The 16,982-nt window shown below is 26.0% G+C and overlaps 1 non-coding gene across 1 annotated transcript; it reads left to right on the top strand.

Annotated features, from left to right (window-relative positions):
* The first annotated feature begins 12,171 nt into the window (after positions 1–12,171).
* LOC112737136 (uncharacterized) lies at positions 12,172–14,240 on the top strand. Its single transcript, XR_011870341.1, has 2 exons — positions 12,172–12,613; positions 13,357–14,240. It is a non-coding gene; the product is annotated as an uncharacterized protein (transcript).
* The last annotated feature ends 2,742 nt before the right edge of the window (positions 14,241–16,982 follow it).

Below are 16,982 nucleotides of genomic sequence, written 5' to 3'. Positions count from 1 at the left end.
AAAATTACATTTAACTATTGTTACGTACTTTAACTTGAGCTTATATTTAATAAATGTCGTTCATATATAGTAGGAGCCTTTAGCTACTTAACAAATTTATTTAAGATTATAAATAGTATAAACAAGTTTAGATTTTTTGAAAAGTGATCGTCACTTCTATAGAATAATTCGCTAGAAATTAGCAAAACGTGATAATTTTATTTCTACAATTGATAAAGTTTTGCTATCCTATAAATATATCATATAGGTATCGAAAAAAATTTATAATGAAAAGATGAATCATCATAATCATCGCAACAGTAAATGTCTACGAAATATCCAAATTTGTCTACCTAGAAACTGAATATCTTATGAATTTTCGGTAATACTAAGAAGAAAAAAAGAATTTATTTTATTTAGCATTTATTAATTATGACAATAATAAATAAATATTAAATAAGACAAATTATAATTCTTTTTTACTAATTTTCTTTTTGGTTATCAAATATTTTCATAAATTTTAGTCTTTTCAAGTTTTCATCCTGAGAGTAGAAGGCCTTTAAATCCTTATATAAGATTAGGGTCCATCTAGTGTACAGATGCATTTTGGTACAGATTTACAGATTTTTGTTTTTATTTGGTTTAAAAGCGTATCACTAAAAGTGTTGCTTAAAGAGAAAGTGTTACCCTTAATCGTTAACTTGGCTCTGATACCAATTTTTACCATTTCTACTATATGATACCAATTTTTTACTAGTCCTTGTAATTTCATTTTTATAGTTTTCAATCTTGTTTTAGTTTATAATATTCTTTTTTGCATGGATTATTGTATATAAAATCTTTTATCTGTTTGTCTTTTTCTTTAATATAATTTCTCAAATCCTCAAAAACTTCTTTTATTTCTACACTTTCTGTTGTTTCTAAATACCTTCTTAATTTTTCGACTTCATTTTCCATTTTTTCTTTCAATAGCTTTAGTTCTTTTAAGTCATAATATGGTTTTCCAGGCATTTATAAATTTTTTAAATTTAATTCCAACTTGTTTATATTTATTCTTATTTCTATCCTTTTTATTATAAGGTCATCAATTTTGATCTGAAGGTTATTTAATTCCCTTTTATACTCTTTTATTTTACTTTTTAATTTTTCCGCCCTTTTTCTTTTTATTTTATTTTCTAGTTTTTCAATCTTTTTATGCTTCATTATTTATTTTAGAATTTCTGCAAATTCTATCATCACTTTTTTCTAGAGATTCTATTAATTTTTCTAATTCTTCAACTTCTCTTTTTAACTTGTCATAGATTATTTTTAGAGCTTTAAATGCTCTTTGATTTATTTCAGAGAACTGCAAATAATTCAAACGATTTTCTCTTTCAAAGAGCTCTTGTTTCTTATCTTGATAAGTTACATATATTTCTTCTTTATTTATTGTCATAATTTAGTATTTAGGGTTTCATTTAATTTTTCGACCTTTTTTGTTAATTCTTTTATTTCAGAATCTTCTTCTTTAATCTTTAACTTAGATAAACTTAAGGGACTATTAATTTTAGATTCTCTTATTTGAAAATTTGATGAAACCAATTTTCCTGATGGTTCTTTTAGTAATAGAACTGAATTTTCAATAGCTTTATATTTTGGTATTTCTGTTTTTACAATTTTCTGAAATAATTCATCGACATAAATTCTTTCTCTGTTTTTAAATATTATACTATGATGGCTATTTGTTAAAGCATAATTTATTGCATATGTAATTGAAAATGGTTCATCATCTTGTTCCATTAGATTCTTTCTATGAAATTTATAAGCCAAACTTACAGATCTTCCAAGATTTTCAGTTGATAAAGGTATAGCATAACCAAGATGGGCATTAAATTTAACATTTATGTTTGCCAAATTTCCATGAACAATTCCAATTATTTGATCTATTGGGTCATCAGTAATTTTTTTGTCACAGATTGCTAAACTTATTGGTGAATTAATTCCTTTCATATATGTAGATTTAATTAAGACTTGTATAGTACTAATATGAATCCATCCAATTTTAGATCTTTTTTGTTGATCCTTAATTTTCTCAATCTGTTTACTCAATTCTTCATTATTTATCAAAGCTATTTCAAGTTCTCCATTGGCAGATTTTATTTTTATAGGAGCTTCAAGTTGAATTTTTCCATAGTATATTATATTTTTTCTGTTAAAAACTTCTTTTAAAAGATTTTATTTATTAAAATTTTCATTTGATTTGAGATTTAATTCTGTTTTTAGAACAGCCTGCTTTTCATTATCTAATAAAGCAGTTAATCTATAATAATCAGATTCTTCTGTTAATTCTAAACTTTCTAAATAATTCATAATTGAAAGACTAGAATGAAGATATACCTTTCTGGAGAAAAACTTCCTTTATTCAGTATATTTTACATAAGGGGTTTTTATCTCCAGAGGGGAGATTGTAGATACTAACTCCAGAGGGGAGTTTAGAACTATTTTTCCCTAAGGGGATTCTTCCTCAGACTATAGAATCGCCTCGGCAGCTTCCTCTTTGCTTTCCTAGCATATAAGTACTCTTAGCCTCCTGCTTCCTATTGTCTGATGCCTTCTACAATTGCCTAAGCAACCTATTTATAATGGTTGGGTCTGATGGACAATTCCCATCCTTACCCTTCTTATGACGTCATTGCTTACGTCATTGTTTATTATCTTGCACCAGCTACATTGTTGGTGCTCTATGACCTAAGCGCTTACGTCACTATGCAATAATGTTGAGAGATGCTTCGGATGTACTGTCTTCCTCTTTCATTATGTGACCTTCAGATGCGTTGTCTTCTTCCTTTATCATGTGGGTTGATTCCGTTTTATTATTGCTTTCTTCAGATAACTCTGAGACGCATAGCTGGCATTTGTGGTCTTCTCTGTCTTTTATCAAATAGCAGAGATTCCTCTTTATCCCTTCAGGGAGCTTTTCTAAGAGTCCAGATAAGTTGTAGAATGCTGATTCAAATTCCACTAAGAGTCTCATCTCTCTTTCTTCAATTTCATTCCTTTTACTAGACACAAGCAAAGTATTTCTGCTTTTATAATTAATTCTTGTGTGAGATTCCCTTGTTATCTTTTGAGTTCTTTCGAAGACCCTTGCTAGTGTGCTGGCTAGCCTTCCTTCATGACTGTAGATTGTTAAATCTTGAACTTGATCAATTGGTTGAAAATTTCCTGGGAAGACGGACATGAATATTACTTGGTGTGCTGGAACCAAGCATTCTTCTTCTTCATTAAAAATAGGTTGACTGTTCGTAAATTTTAGGGATATATCCCTTGGATTTACGTTGTCAATCATATTTTTAAATCTCTTCACTGCATCAACGAATCCTGCAGGAAACTCACTAATAATTTTTAAATCATTAAAAATTAAGATTGTATCAATTAATCCATACTGAAAAAACTGATAGGTGTCAGATGGGGAAGCATCTGGAAATATAACCAGCTTTGTTAGCTGTTCTTTGGCAACAGGATAATATCCCAAAATTGCCCTTTTTTCTTCAGTCCAATTCAGGACTATGTTAAGAGTTTCTCTGAGATTAGATCTACAGACCCTTTTCTTTTCCTTGATTTCAGCCCTTGTAGGAATGTTTCTTATTATCCCTGTTCTCTGGGTTTGAATTGGAGCTTTATCTGCTCTTTTTAGGGTTTGCTCTGGATGAAGAGCTTCATATTCCTTGAAGGATTTCTTTGCCTCTTCCAGTGCTAGGAATCCTCCTTTATGAATTATCTTTGACTGGTGTGTGAATGGTGCTGCTTTTTCCCAGGCATCATATACTCCTTTCATGGGGCCATTATAAATTACATAATATTTTTTATCTTGGGTGGATTTTTTGATAATTTCAGCAATTGTTTTATTTTCTGGAATTTTTTCTTCACCTGATTTGTCCACCACGCTTAGCTGGCTGAGCTCTGATGGTTTTGGTTGTTGTGTTGATTTCATTGCTTCGATGGCCTTCTTGAGGGATTGGATCTGTGTCCTTATTTGCTGACAATGCTTGCATTTTTCGAGTTCTTGTTCGTATTTCTGAATTTCTTGATCTAATGCGTTGTAGACGAACTCCATTCTCTTGTTAATGTATCTGCAATAACATTTTTGTCACCTTTAATATATTCAATTTTTATTGGATATTGTAACAAAAATAATTGCCATCTTACCAATCGTCCATGATTATAATCAACTTTTAAATTATATCGTATGAAACCTGTTAGGTAACTTGAATCTGTCCTTAATGTAAATTCTCTGGGTAGTAAATCAATTTTCCATTTCTTAAGAGATTTAATTGCTGCTAGAGTTTCCTTTTCATGAGTAGTATATCTCTGTTCTGTTGGAGTAAAAGTCCCTGAAATATACCTGCAAAGTAATTCCTTTGGGGAATATTTAGAATCTAGTGATTCTTTTTCTTGTTCCAAACTTTTTATAGCCTTCTTAGCTTTTAGACATCCTGACCAGGTTATGTCTGAAGCATCTGTTTCTACTATTAAGTAGTCATTTTCTTCTGGAATATAAAGTTCTGGAAGTTTTTCACATAATTCTTTAATCCTTTGAATTTGCATACTATCTTTTTCATCCCATTTCCATTCTTTTTTAGTACTTATTTTTGGAAATAAGCTTTTAGTGTATTCTGTTATATTCTTTAAAAATCCTTGATCAGAAATATAATTTATACACCCTAAAAATCTTTGTAATTGTTTTCTATCTTCTATTTTATTAGGAAATAAATTTACCTTTTCTAGGACATTTGGCTGTAGTTTTAGCTTTCCTTGAGTGGATAGAATTAATCCAAGAAACTCTATTTCTTGTTTTGCTATTCTTGCTTTCTTTTTGCTAAGAACTAATCCTTTATCTTTACATCTTTCTAAAACTATTAATAATTTCTGAAGATGATCTTCTTTATCCTGTTTTGTAAAAATTAGTATATCATCAATGTACACTAAAACAAATTCATTTAACTCTTTTAGATTTTCTTCCATAAATCTTTGATAAATACCTGGGGCTTGTTTTAACCCGAATGGTAATACATTCCATTCATAGAGCAATACACTTGTTGATTCTTTTGTTGGGCAAGTAAAAGCAGTTAATTTCTTTGTTTCTTCGTCTAAACGAAGTTGCCAATATCCTGATTTTGCATCAAGAGATGAAAACCAAGTTGCTCCTTTGATTTTTTCTAAAATAGAATCTTTTCTTGGAAGTTTATGAGCATCACCAATAGTTGCTTCATTCATCTTCTTATAGTTAATAACCATTCTTCGTTTTCCCCTTTTAATTTCATTATTGTTTTCGACATAAAAGGCTGGAGCCGCATGAGGACTTTTACTTAATCTTATAATTCCTTTTTCCAAAAGATCTTTACATTCTAATGAAAACTCTTCTCTATCTCTTGTGGAATAAGGAATTTTATTTGGAACATTTATCTCTTTTGTAGGATCTTTTAATTTAATACTTACTAATTCATTATTTGTATTTTTAATATCTAAAGGATTTTCAGCACAGATTTCATCCAAAAATTCTTCTATCTTTATTTCAAGATTATTTTTTGGGATGTTTATCTGAAAGTATAAATTTAAATAACATGTCTCTAATATAGAAAATATTTTAAATTTTAAGATCTTATCTATAGTAGTAGTTGGTATTTTTATACGTTTTGATTTTTGATTTATTGAAGAATCGTGTGGAGCTTTTAAAACTATATATGTTAATTCTTGAATGAATGGATGATATAACTTTAAAAAATTATTTCCTATGATAAAATCCATTCCAGAGTCTAACATATATATAGATGGAACAATGAACCTATAATTTTGAATAAAAATTTCAACCATCTCTGCTTTTTGGTTAATTTTATGTATTGATTTGTCAGCTATTCTAACTCTTAATGGTTTCTTTAATTTTTTCCAATCAAGTTTTATGTTTGAACTAGCAAAGCATTGTGTTGCTCCAGAATCTATAAAAGCATTTATAAACTTTTCTGTTATTTTTATAGTAATAAATGTAGCATTATTACTCAGTCTCTGAGTCTGTTTCCGAGACATATTCAAAAATATAGTCTAAGTTATCATCAGATTCTTCTAATGGTTCCATAAAACAGGACTTAGCAATTTCTATTTGTTTAGTAAGATCCTTTTTATCCTTCTTTTTCGGACATTCATTTGCATAGTGTCCTTCTTCTTGGCAATACCAACACTTACAATTTTCTTTTTTATTCGGGCAATAATCACTTTTTTGTCTTTTGTTTTTATTGTTATTTCTTTTTCTAAAATACCTCTTTTTTCTCCAGTTTGGATAGTATTTCCTTTTTCTAAATTGATATTTTCTTTTTCTTTGAAAATTTTTATTAAGACCATATTTTTGAGGTATCTCTTCATTATCCTGACAGCAAATTCTAATTATATTTGCAAATCTTTTTTGAGTTGCTTCTTGCATACAACGTTCTTTTATTTCCTCTCTTATTGCAGAGGTTGCTCCACCAAAATTATTTTCAATTGTTCCTCTATTTATTTCTCTTATAAATCTTCCCATAATAAATTCATTAGCAGGATATGGAAGTTTTGTTATATACATACTAAGATAATGATTTTTATCTTCTTCTTTTAATTTGTAATAATGTATTCTATATTCACATATATAAGACTCCACATTACATAGATCATATATCTGAATGTTAGCTAAATGATTTTTTGCTTCTTGATATTTTTTATTATAGACTTCTTGTTTATGATCTATAATATTTTTTCCAAAAAATTCTTTATATAGAATCATCATTATATATAATATCTTATCATAAGCTGTTGTTTTTGTTGCTAATTCTTCTATTATTTGGTTTTCTATTGATGTCATATAATCTCTTATAGCTCCTTTAGTATGAAACCCTATATAATTCCAAATATCTCTTCCAGATAATTCATTAAGCTTTGGATTAGTAAAGGCTTCTAATAAGAAGGAATTCAACCAGTTTTCGAAAATTTCTTTTTCATTCTTTTTACAGTCTAAATCGAGCATTCTTTCTCCTTCCATTTCCTGGATTTTAGGAACGTATTTTGATGGTGTTTTTGTATATTTTGAATCTTTATTTATAAATCCTTTTTTAAAAGCATAATTATCAAAACCTGTTTCCCATTTAAATTGAGATTGATTATCCCTAGATGTTCCAGCTTCATTTTTTACTTGTATTGGAATTGCTGGTTCTTCGTCACTTGAATAATCTAGGATGTGTTCTTCATTTTCTATATTTTCAGAATTTACTAATTCTTCTTCTATTTGAAATCCCTATTCCATAATATTATTTTCTTGAGCCATTTTTAATTGTTTAAAAAGCATTGTAACTTCTTCTAATTTTTCTTCAATATTCATAATTTTAGTGGTGGTTTTACTTTTAATTCTGTTATGTTGATTATATTTTGAAATTTCTCTTCTTTGGGATTTTCTTTTTCCTTATTTCTTTGAAATTTTATAGATACTAATATTTCCTCAAGCATATCTACTATAGAATTTAATTGTGGGTTAAAAGTATGATAAAGATGTGGGGAATCATTTCCATGGTAACATTTCTTAGAAATTCCGTGTGAAAAATAAGTTTTTTCAGGTTTTTGAAGTCCTTCAATAAAACTTATAGTAAAATAAAGATTTTGAGAAAAATCATTTTGTATTGATTTTAAGAATTCGGTGTCATTACAGTTAACATTAGTTAAAATCATTAATTTTTGATCTATTAATTTCGATAACTTAATTATTTCTTCTCTTAAATCTTCTAATTTACTTTTTTCCATTAGGTGACGTTTTTTTTTGTGAAGAGTTACGGTTTTAAGTGAAAAATGTGGCTTTAGAAAGTGTGGTTTAAGGAAACAAATCTTTAAATCTGTACAGATTTATATCTGTACCATATAATTTTCTATAAGATTATGGTACTAAATTGCAGGTCTTATTGATTATAGTAAAAAATATTTTTCTAAAATAAATATTTTTTATAATAAAAAAATAAATAAATACATGATGTGTAATGCATATTCTTAAAATTTAGTTAAAATCTTCATTTTGTATTTAACTTCACTTTTCAAAATAAAAAATTTTATATATTTTTTCTTACATAGCCAAATTGATAAATAAACAAATCACATATATATATACGAATTATGCTATGGCGCTCAAAATTTTTTTTTCGGTTGATGCTGAAAATAGATAGCGCAGTGAAAGAGTTACGTGTGTAAGTTGCCTTGATGATAACCGACAATTCCTACAGCGTGGCGAGAGAATGATGAAAGAGAATTTTTAATTAGATGTACATACAAGTCTTTTTAACATACAAATTTATACAAGTTAATCATAATTCAATAAAATTTACTTTTATAATGCAAAGAAAAAGAGAAAGAATTTTGAATTATATAGAACTTATCAATACACATACATAAAAAATTCTTAAACAATACAATATAAATAATTTGTATGAACTTGTATGTGTAAATGACTTGTATGTAGAGAATAATCCTATAATGATTATGTTGTTGATCTATTTTTGGGAGTCCAACAAATGATTGTAATGACATTTTTTGGATTCTAATAAATATTGAGTGTTGACATAAAGAAATGTGCGGCAAATTTTAAATTTTTGACGGTTTCTTCTTGTATAAGTCATTTTAGATAGCCCCAATTTTCAGTCTTTTTTATGATTCTTTGATCATACTTTTTTTTTATTTATTTTTTATAATAAATTTTAAATTTTAAAAATTTATTTATTTTTATATTTTTAAATTAAATATTAATTCTAATTTTTTTAACAAATTAGATACTATTTTTTAAGTACAATAGGTCAATAACAATCACTTTTATTTGCTTAAAAAACTAAAGAATACAATATTTTTTTGTTCTAAATAATAATAAGAGTGCAATATTTAACTGTTTATTTTAAAAAATTTAATTCATTTTTGAAAATTATCTTTAAAAATATGTTATTTTAAAACTTTAAAATTTATTTTATCCCAATAATTTATTCTTACAAAAAATTATTGTGGTAAAATTTAAAAATTTTATTATTATTCTAGAAGCAACAATAAATATGTATAAAAAAATATATTTAAAATTATGTTTTAAAAATATTAAAAATTATTTTCATGACTTTTTGAGAGTGTTTAAAAAAAGAATTTAACTTTTATGTTATGTGAATATAAAAGAAGTTTAGAATTATTATCAATTGTACATAGTCCTATAAAAAATAGATAAATTTAATTGAATAATAGTAAAAAATTTAAATTTTTATTTATTAAAAAGTATATCAAATTTATAATTTTAATATATTTTTTTGTTAGATCTAACAATATGAATACATGTCATATGATAAATGGTGTATTCATTTCATTCCATACATAATTATTACAGAAATAGAGATAATTTTCATTATACATAAATCGCTATACCTAGCAGCAATTTATGTAACCTGCAAATCCTTCTGAAATTGCTACACTTTTAGCTGTTTTTGCTAAGCTCGTTTCTTTAGCTAATTTACGTTAATTATCCTATAGTGAATTATATTCAATTTGAAAATCGCTACACCTGTATCGGTTTACATATATATAAAAAAGTTGTAAATAACTGTATTAAAAAGTTGTAATATGATTAATTTGAAGTCCAATTAATTTATTTAAACAACTTGTTCTAAATAAATGACACTTATAATTTTTTTAGTAAATATACAATATTTATTAACACTTTAAAATATTACAAAATTTTAAAAAGGCCACAATCTTTTATATTTTGACAATATTTTTATTTTTGTTTTTTTAAATTCAAATCATTGTCAAATAGTAAAAAAAGAAAAATTTTAAAATAAAAAAATACCTACTAATTTAAAATAATAAAAAACAAAAAATTTCAAATCATTGAATTTATACTAAATTTTTGTCAACCTTAAATTAATATTCACTAATTTAGAATTTATAAACTATTTTTTTTTAAAAACTAAATACACATCACTAAACCCTAAACCCTTAAACATAAACTCTAAATCCTAAATCACAAATCTTAGATCTAAAATCCTAAATCCTAACACATAACTTCTCAACCATAAACCATCAATAACATATCATAAACTCTAACCACAAATCCAAAATGCCTCAATCATAACCTTATAAATCCTAAACACTTAATAGTTAATATTAGATAAAAAATACTAAATAAATAACTCTTAAACACTAAACCTTAAATTTCTCAACTTGTTCATAAATTTTAGTCCGTAATTCTAAACTTTAAATCCTTAACCTTTAAATTTAAACAGAAACAATAAACCATATAATAATAATAATAATAATAATAATAATAATAATAAGATTAAAGTACATTTTTTGTCTTTGAATTTGACAAAAATTTCAAAAATACTCCTAAATTTTATTTTGTTTTCAATTTTGTCCCAAAATTTTTTAATTTGCATCAAATATATTTCTGACGGCTAATTTTTTAAAAAATTCAAGACCAATTCAATAATAATTTCATAAGAATAACCCTCAACACAAGCAAATCAAGCATAATTTTCATGCATTATTGTTAAATTAGTCTTAATTTTTTTGAAAATTTAACTGTTGAGAGTATATTTGATGCAAATCGAAAATTTTTGGGACAAAATTAAAATAAAACAATTTAAGGACGGATATTTTTAAAATTTTTGTCAAACTTTAAGGACAAAAAATATATTTTACCCTAATAATAATAATAATAATAATAATAATAATAATAATAATAATAATAATAATAAGTGTAAAAGTTGTAAAAATGTTGTCAATATTAAAAGATTGGGATACTAAAGAAGGAGGAGATACATGTTAGATGTTACTTTGTTGTTGGAGTGTGGAAGATTGATGGTGGAGCGACGATAAACAAATTACAATATCATTCGCCTAACAAAAAAGTCTACGATATTTGTTAGACTGATTTATCACAATTTTTTTTATAAAAATAAATTATTTTTGGTCTGAATATTCAACTAGTTACCTGCACAAATCATCAACATCAAATTTATTTTAATAAAAATTTATTTTTATATATTTATTAGAAAAAAACTATATGTATTATTTTTGTTCGTATATTTTTTATTTTTAGTATTAAAAATAAAAGTTTTTTGTTTTATATAAAAAATTTAAATTTTACATTTTAATATATTTATTATTATTTATTAAAATCAAAGTATTTAAAAAATTTTATTTTAATAAATACATTAAAAATTTTTAATGTAGGACTAAAAATAAAAATTTTATTATAATAAATTATTATAATAAAATTTTTTATTTTAATTTATACATATTTACTATGTATATACTGTGCATAGTAAATCGAATTAGCTTAATGTGATTTATATATAAATACGTAAATTGAGTTTCACTAATTTGATTTATATAGATTTGTTTATAGTAGACATATAACTAATTTTTATTCATGACATCTGTATAATTTTAGCCGCCAATCAATTTATTAATATAAATTATCCTTATTTTTAAATTTAATATATATATTCTTCTTTTTTTTTGTCAACAGGAGAGATGAGTGCAACAAATGGCTTATATGAATCATTTGGCTAGAGAGGAACGGACCGATTCTTAATAGCAAGGAAGTGGGTGTTGAAGAAATTTTTTAGAAATCTTTAATTAGTTATAGAGAGTGGAGTAGTGTGGATCCCTTTTGTTGTTGATTGCAATGCTGAAAAGAAAAGTTTAGGGGGCCAACAACTTTTTTAAATTCTAGCCAACATGTAACCAATAAGAAAAAGTAAATCATTAGATGAAATCTCACACCAATCTCACACCATTAAAATTATTATTGATGGCTATTTAATAACTACAAATCACAAAAGTTGCTGATCCCTAGCACTCCTCATGCTGAAAATAACACTAGAGATATTTTTCTTTTGTTATGGATTTGATTGTTGTTGTCTCACGTAGGTTTTTTGTTGCTCTATTGTGTTGTGTTGAGATAACTTATTCAAAAAAAATATATTCTTTTTTTAATTTTATTTTTTTAAAATTCACTATTCTTTTAAATTTTTAATGATTCGTTAATTACTTTGCATTTACTATGCTCTTCAATGTTTAAAAAAAAAAAAAAAAAATCAAAACCAGCATTTCTAAATAAAATTTAACTTACATGAGACTAACCCGTTTTCAAAGTTCAAACAATATCTTCAATAAAGCCAAAAGCCCAAAACCCAGGATTAGCACTATAAACGATCCTGCCAACAAAAAAAACTAATCACAATTCACTATAGCTTAAGACAAACACATCTGAGTCCCTGCCTGCGCGTGTTACGCCCACTCCTACATGCGTCCTTTTCATCGTGACAAATCATTTCAACACCAACTGAAATTTTACATCTTCAACATGCTAGCATTGGCCTATATATATATATATATATATGCATGAATTAGTTGAAAGGAACATACGAATTACGAATACAGAAATATCATTTGCTTCTAATTTAAAGTTCAGAAAGTTGTTCCTTTTGAAAATCCAGGATTGATGGCAAGTTTTACTGTTCAGACTGACAAGGTTAACACTTTGGATACCAATAAGTCTTCAAAGTCTAATTTTCTTTCTTTCATTGGAGCACATGAGATTTTCATGCCACTGGTAATTGAATACCTTGTTGTTGTTGTCGTCATTATATATATAACATATGTATTTGTTCATCATAGCTTCTAGTCATATTAGTTATAGCATATGTACTTGAATTTGTTGCTGATTATCATCATTTCATCACTACACCTTCAAGTGATGATTTACAGCAACGGAAAACAGGGCAATTTGTTAGAACTCACCTGCCCAGGGACTAGATGCAGGTTCCGTCTGCTTCTGCCGCCGGCGACGGACAACACAGTGCGACGACGAGTTGTGAGTGAGTGAGTGAGCAAGACCGGAGAGAGGTGAGATTGTGAGAGAGTGATGAGAAGAGACTGAGTGAAAAGAGACGTTGAGCGGCCAAAAAACGTCGTCGGTGACAGATATGGGGTTTTCGGCGCGAAAAAAAAAAAAAAAAAAACGAAAAGAAAACAGAAAATGGTGAAAGAGAGAGATAACAGGAAAATGATGGAGCTGCGTTTTTTTTTTTTTTTTTTTTTTTTGGTATTTCATAGTTACTTCATAAACAGGAGAAAAAGGTTACTTTTTTGCACCATGGTTTGCATCCCAACAAACATAGCTCTTTATTTTTTAGTTCAAAAGCCCTTTTTTGTGTCTGCAACAATTGTTTTGGGATATCAACATGCTTTTTTTAAAGGGCTTTTGTCATTTTTTTAATAAAAGATTATACTGTATTACTGTCTCTAAGATTAATATAACAAAGAATGACATTTTATTTTATTTTCTTGTTTTAGACATGGGTGGCAGCGCTGAGAGAGCTAGTTCTCAACTACATGTTAATGTTTATGCAAACAGGCTCAATAATCCGCTGCTTGGACTCAAATGAAGTTGATCCCAAACTGTTAGTCCCTGTTGTAATATTCTTTTTATTATTGTTGCTATTAAACACAATTCCATTCTTCGAAATTCACATGAGTTCCACTGTCACAGTAATAGCAATATTAAAGAATGTTATTACTATAACACGTGGACTAATGTATATCATTGCACAATGTATTGGATCAATAATTGGTTTCATTATACTAAAATATGTAATGAATCCAAAATTACAAGAAAAGTATTCATTAGAAAGCTGTGCAATTGGTGATGATCATAATATAAAACTAGGATCAAAGCCACTAGTTGCATTTTTTATAGAATTTTCATTCACATCTTTGGTGCTATTTACTTTGGGATTTGACAAAAAAAAGTTAAAGAAATTAGGATTACCAAAGGTGTTGACTGCTGGAGCATTGGCATTGACAACGTTTGTCTCTATAATTGTTAGTGGATACCTAGGCTATGCTGGTGTTGGGTTTAATCCAACAAGTTGTTTGGGCCCCTTTGCTGAGAAATGGATTATTGGCGAATGAACTTTAGGTTTTTTTGGTTGGATCTTTCTTGCCTTCATAATATATTATGAATTGTACAAATAATTGTATGCTAAGTGAGAGTGTGAGTGTGTCTGTATGAACAACAAAAACAAAAAAATTGTATGCTTTGTTTATTTATCTACAGAAAGAGTTCAATGTGTAATTGTTATATTCTGTTAAAGGCGGATTGATTCTAACTTATTTGAAAGCCATGTAATGCATTTCTGTTCTTACATTGTAAATTTGAATGCCATCTCTATTTTGTATGTTCCATGTAATGTATTTTTGCTCTTACATTGTAAATTTGAATGTCATCTCCATTTTTTAATGCTGCATACAGATCTTTACATTATAGGGATATGTAATCAGTAGAAAAAAAATATTAAAAGTATTAATATTTTTATCTTTCAATCATTATAACTTCGTAATTATAGAATTGTAATAAATTATAATTAACATAATAACATCTAAAATTACAATAAATAGAAGTTGAGTTAGTGTTCACTCCTCTTGTAAGTCGTTACACAATGCTCCGATTCTTAGTTCAAGTCGTCTAAAAAGTACCTTTTTTTTTTTCTTTTTTTTATCCATTATATATATCTCTTTTTTTAACGTCATAAATCTTTATTATTCTTTTACTTTTATTTATTTATATCTTGATTATATTATAATTATAAATAATATTTGTTAAGTTTATAATTAGAAAGACAAGCTAATAATTTTAAATTATAATGATTTTATTAAATGAAATCCAATTATAAAATAATAAATAATATTAACAAATGATTTCATACTATTTTATTAATTTTAATATTTTATAATACATTATTTTTCAACTAAATTATAAAATAGATAAACTAATTCCACATGATTTATTCCCTGAGTAGTGTTTATTAAAATAAGTCTAATGTTTTAATTTTCTATGTCATTGTCAAAATGTGTTGCACAATAGAATAAGTGATATCATAAAATTAAAAAAAAAAAGAAGCTTTTGTTAAATTTAAAGTTTATCATTTTATATTTTTCTTATCAATTTTTAATATTTAAAAAAATAATTTAAAAATTAAAAACAAAAATATCTATTTATTATAAATTTAAATGTTATTATGCTAATTATAATTTATTACAATTCTATAATAATTATGAAGTTATAATGATTGAAAGATACAAAATATTAATACTTTTAATTTGAACATAAATAATTGACATAATGTTAGAGATATAATCAATACCTTTCCTATGAATTTAAGTTTTTGAAAGAAAATTAGTTTCATGACACATAATTTATATCTTAATTATATGTTTGGCTCCCATAAAAATGTTTTCAAGATCGCTTGTCTAAAGTAAAATTTTCAATTGCATCCAAATTTTGGCATAGTGTTAGATCATATTAATAATTGATATAACTATATAATAAGATGCTTCCATTGCAAGAATATTCACAGTACACAAAAGTCAAAAACTGAGTATGTAACATATCTTTTAGTTTTAAGCAACTTTTTCCATTTAACAAAGTCATTTCTTGACCTAATGTATCTCCTTAATAAAAAAGAAATCATAATCAACAGTTACAGTTTACAAGAACTTTTGAAAAACAATCCCTTATACAGGGGTCTCATGCTAACGATAGTTGCATTAGATAACAAAATAATTAAGCATGTCATTATTTTATTATTTAGTTTTTGTTATCTCATGATAAATAAATATACATTTTATTACATAGAGTCATAATCTACACAAAGGTACATTCATGTGGTACATCCTATAAATGACAGGGTAGCCTTTTAGGATCAGAAACAAGAAAAAAGATAAAAACTTAATCATCACAATTCACATAAATTTGAGACTTATTATATGAGGTCTACATGCTTGTATTTTGTGCATTGTTCAGATACTTGCTGCTTACCACAGTTTCTAAATCTCTCCGCATATATTGCACAGATTTAAGGTTTTGAATAATTTTATTTTTTGGAGATATATATTTTAAGTCATTATCATACATTAAAGTAATCTAATAGTTTAAATTTGGATTCTGATCTATATCATAATGGCTTAGAGCATGATTTAAACTTATACTATTAAATTATCTTAGTGTATGACTTATCGAATTTCTGTTTTTTTGAGAACGAGTTGATAAGATAAAATGGTACCAAATCTATTCCTTAAAAAATTATATTGTAATAAAAATAATTTTAAAAACGATAGATAAATACACTCTGAAAATTATTGATAAAAGAAAAAAAGAAGAACGATTATCAAATGACTCAATTTTAGTTTTCTGTTAAAACTAAAACTAACAGAAATATTTAAGCCACAATTTTATATGACGTCATCTAGTTATATAAGAAACAAAAGTACGCTAAACAATTAATTGTTTTGTCATCTTTTTGTTAGATTTTTTAAAATTACTTTTATCAACACTTGAATTGGAGGTAGTAGTTATATGTTCAAGTTAGATATATAACAATATTATGGCAATCAAATTTAAACTATAAGGTAAATGTTTGTGTCAGTGTGTGTATTATATGTTACAAAACGTATGTGTAAGAAATTAAGAATAGTGTAAACGATGAGGAGAGGGTTAAATTGTAAAGTTGAAAAGAAAAACACCTAAACGTATAAAACTTGAAACCAACGTAATTTTATTAATCAACAAGCATATGCCATTTTACTGAAACAAGTATTTAGAATTAGAGAAAATTTTACTCTTACTAAAATGACACTCCCTTCCCCTCTATTTTATAAATATACATTCTTCTCCCTTCTAACTTTTAAAAAAATTTCCTCTTTAATCCATTTTAAACTTTTTGTGTTAACTAATGTTAACTTTTATCTATTTTTTAAGAAAAATAAATTATTTTTAACAAAAATTTTAATTTTTATCATTAAATTTTGCTTACCAAAATATTTTTTAATAAATTATTCTTTTATTGATTAAATTATATTTTTAAAAGAATTTAATAATTATATTATTTTTTTCTAAAATACCCTTCAATAATTTTTTAATT

Source organism: Arachis hypogaea, chromosome 13 (genome assembly GCF_003086295.3).
Source record: "Arachis hypogaea cultivar Tifrunner chromosome 13, arahy.Tifrunner.gnm2.J5K5, whole genome shotgun sequence".
NCBI classification, from domain to species: Eukaryota; Viridiplantae; Streptophyta; class Magnoliopsida; order Fabales; family Fabaceae; genus Arachis; species Arachis hypogaea.
This window is presented reverse-complemented; position numbering and strand designations above follow the sequence as displayed.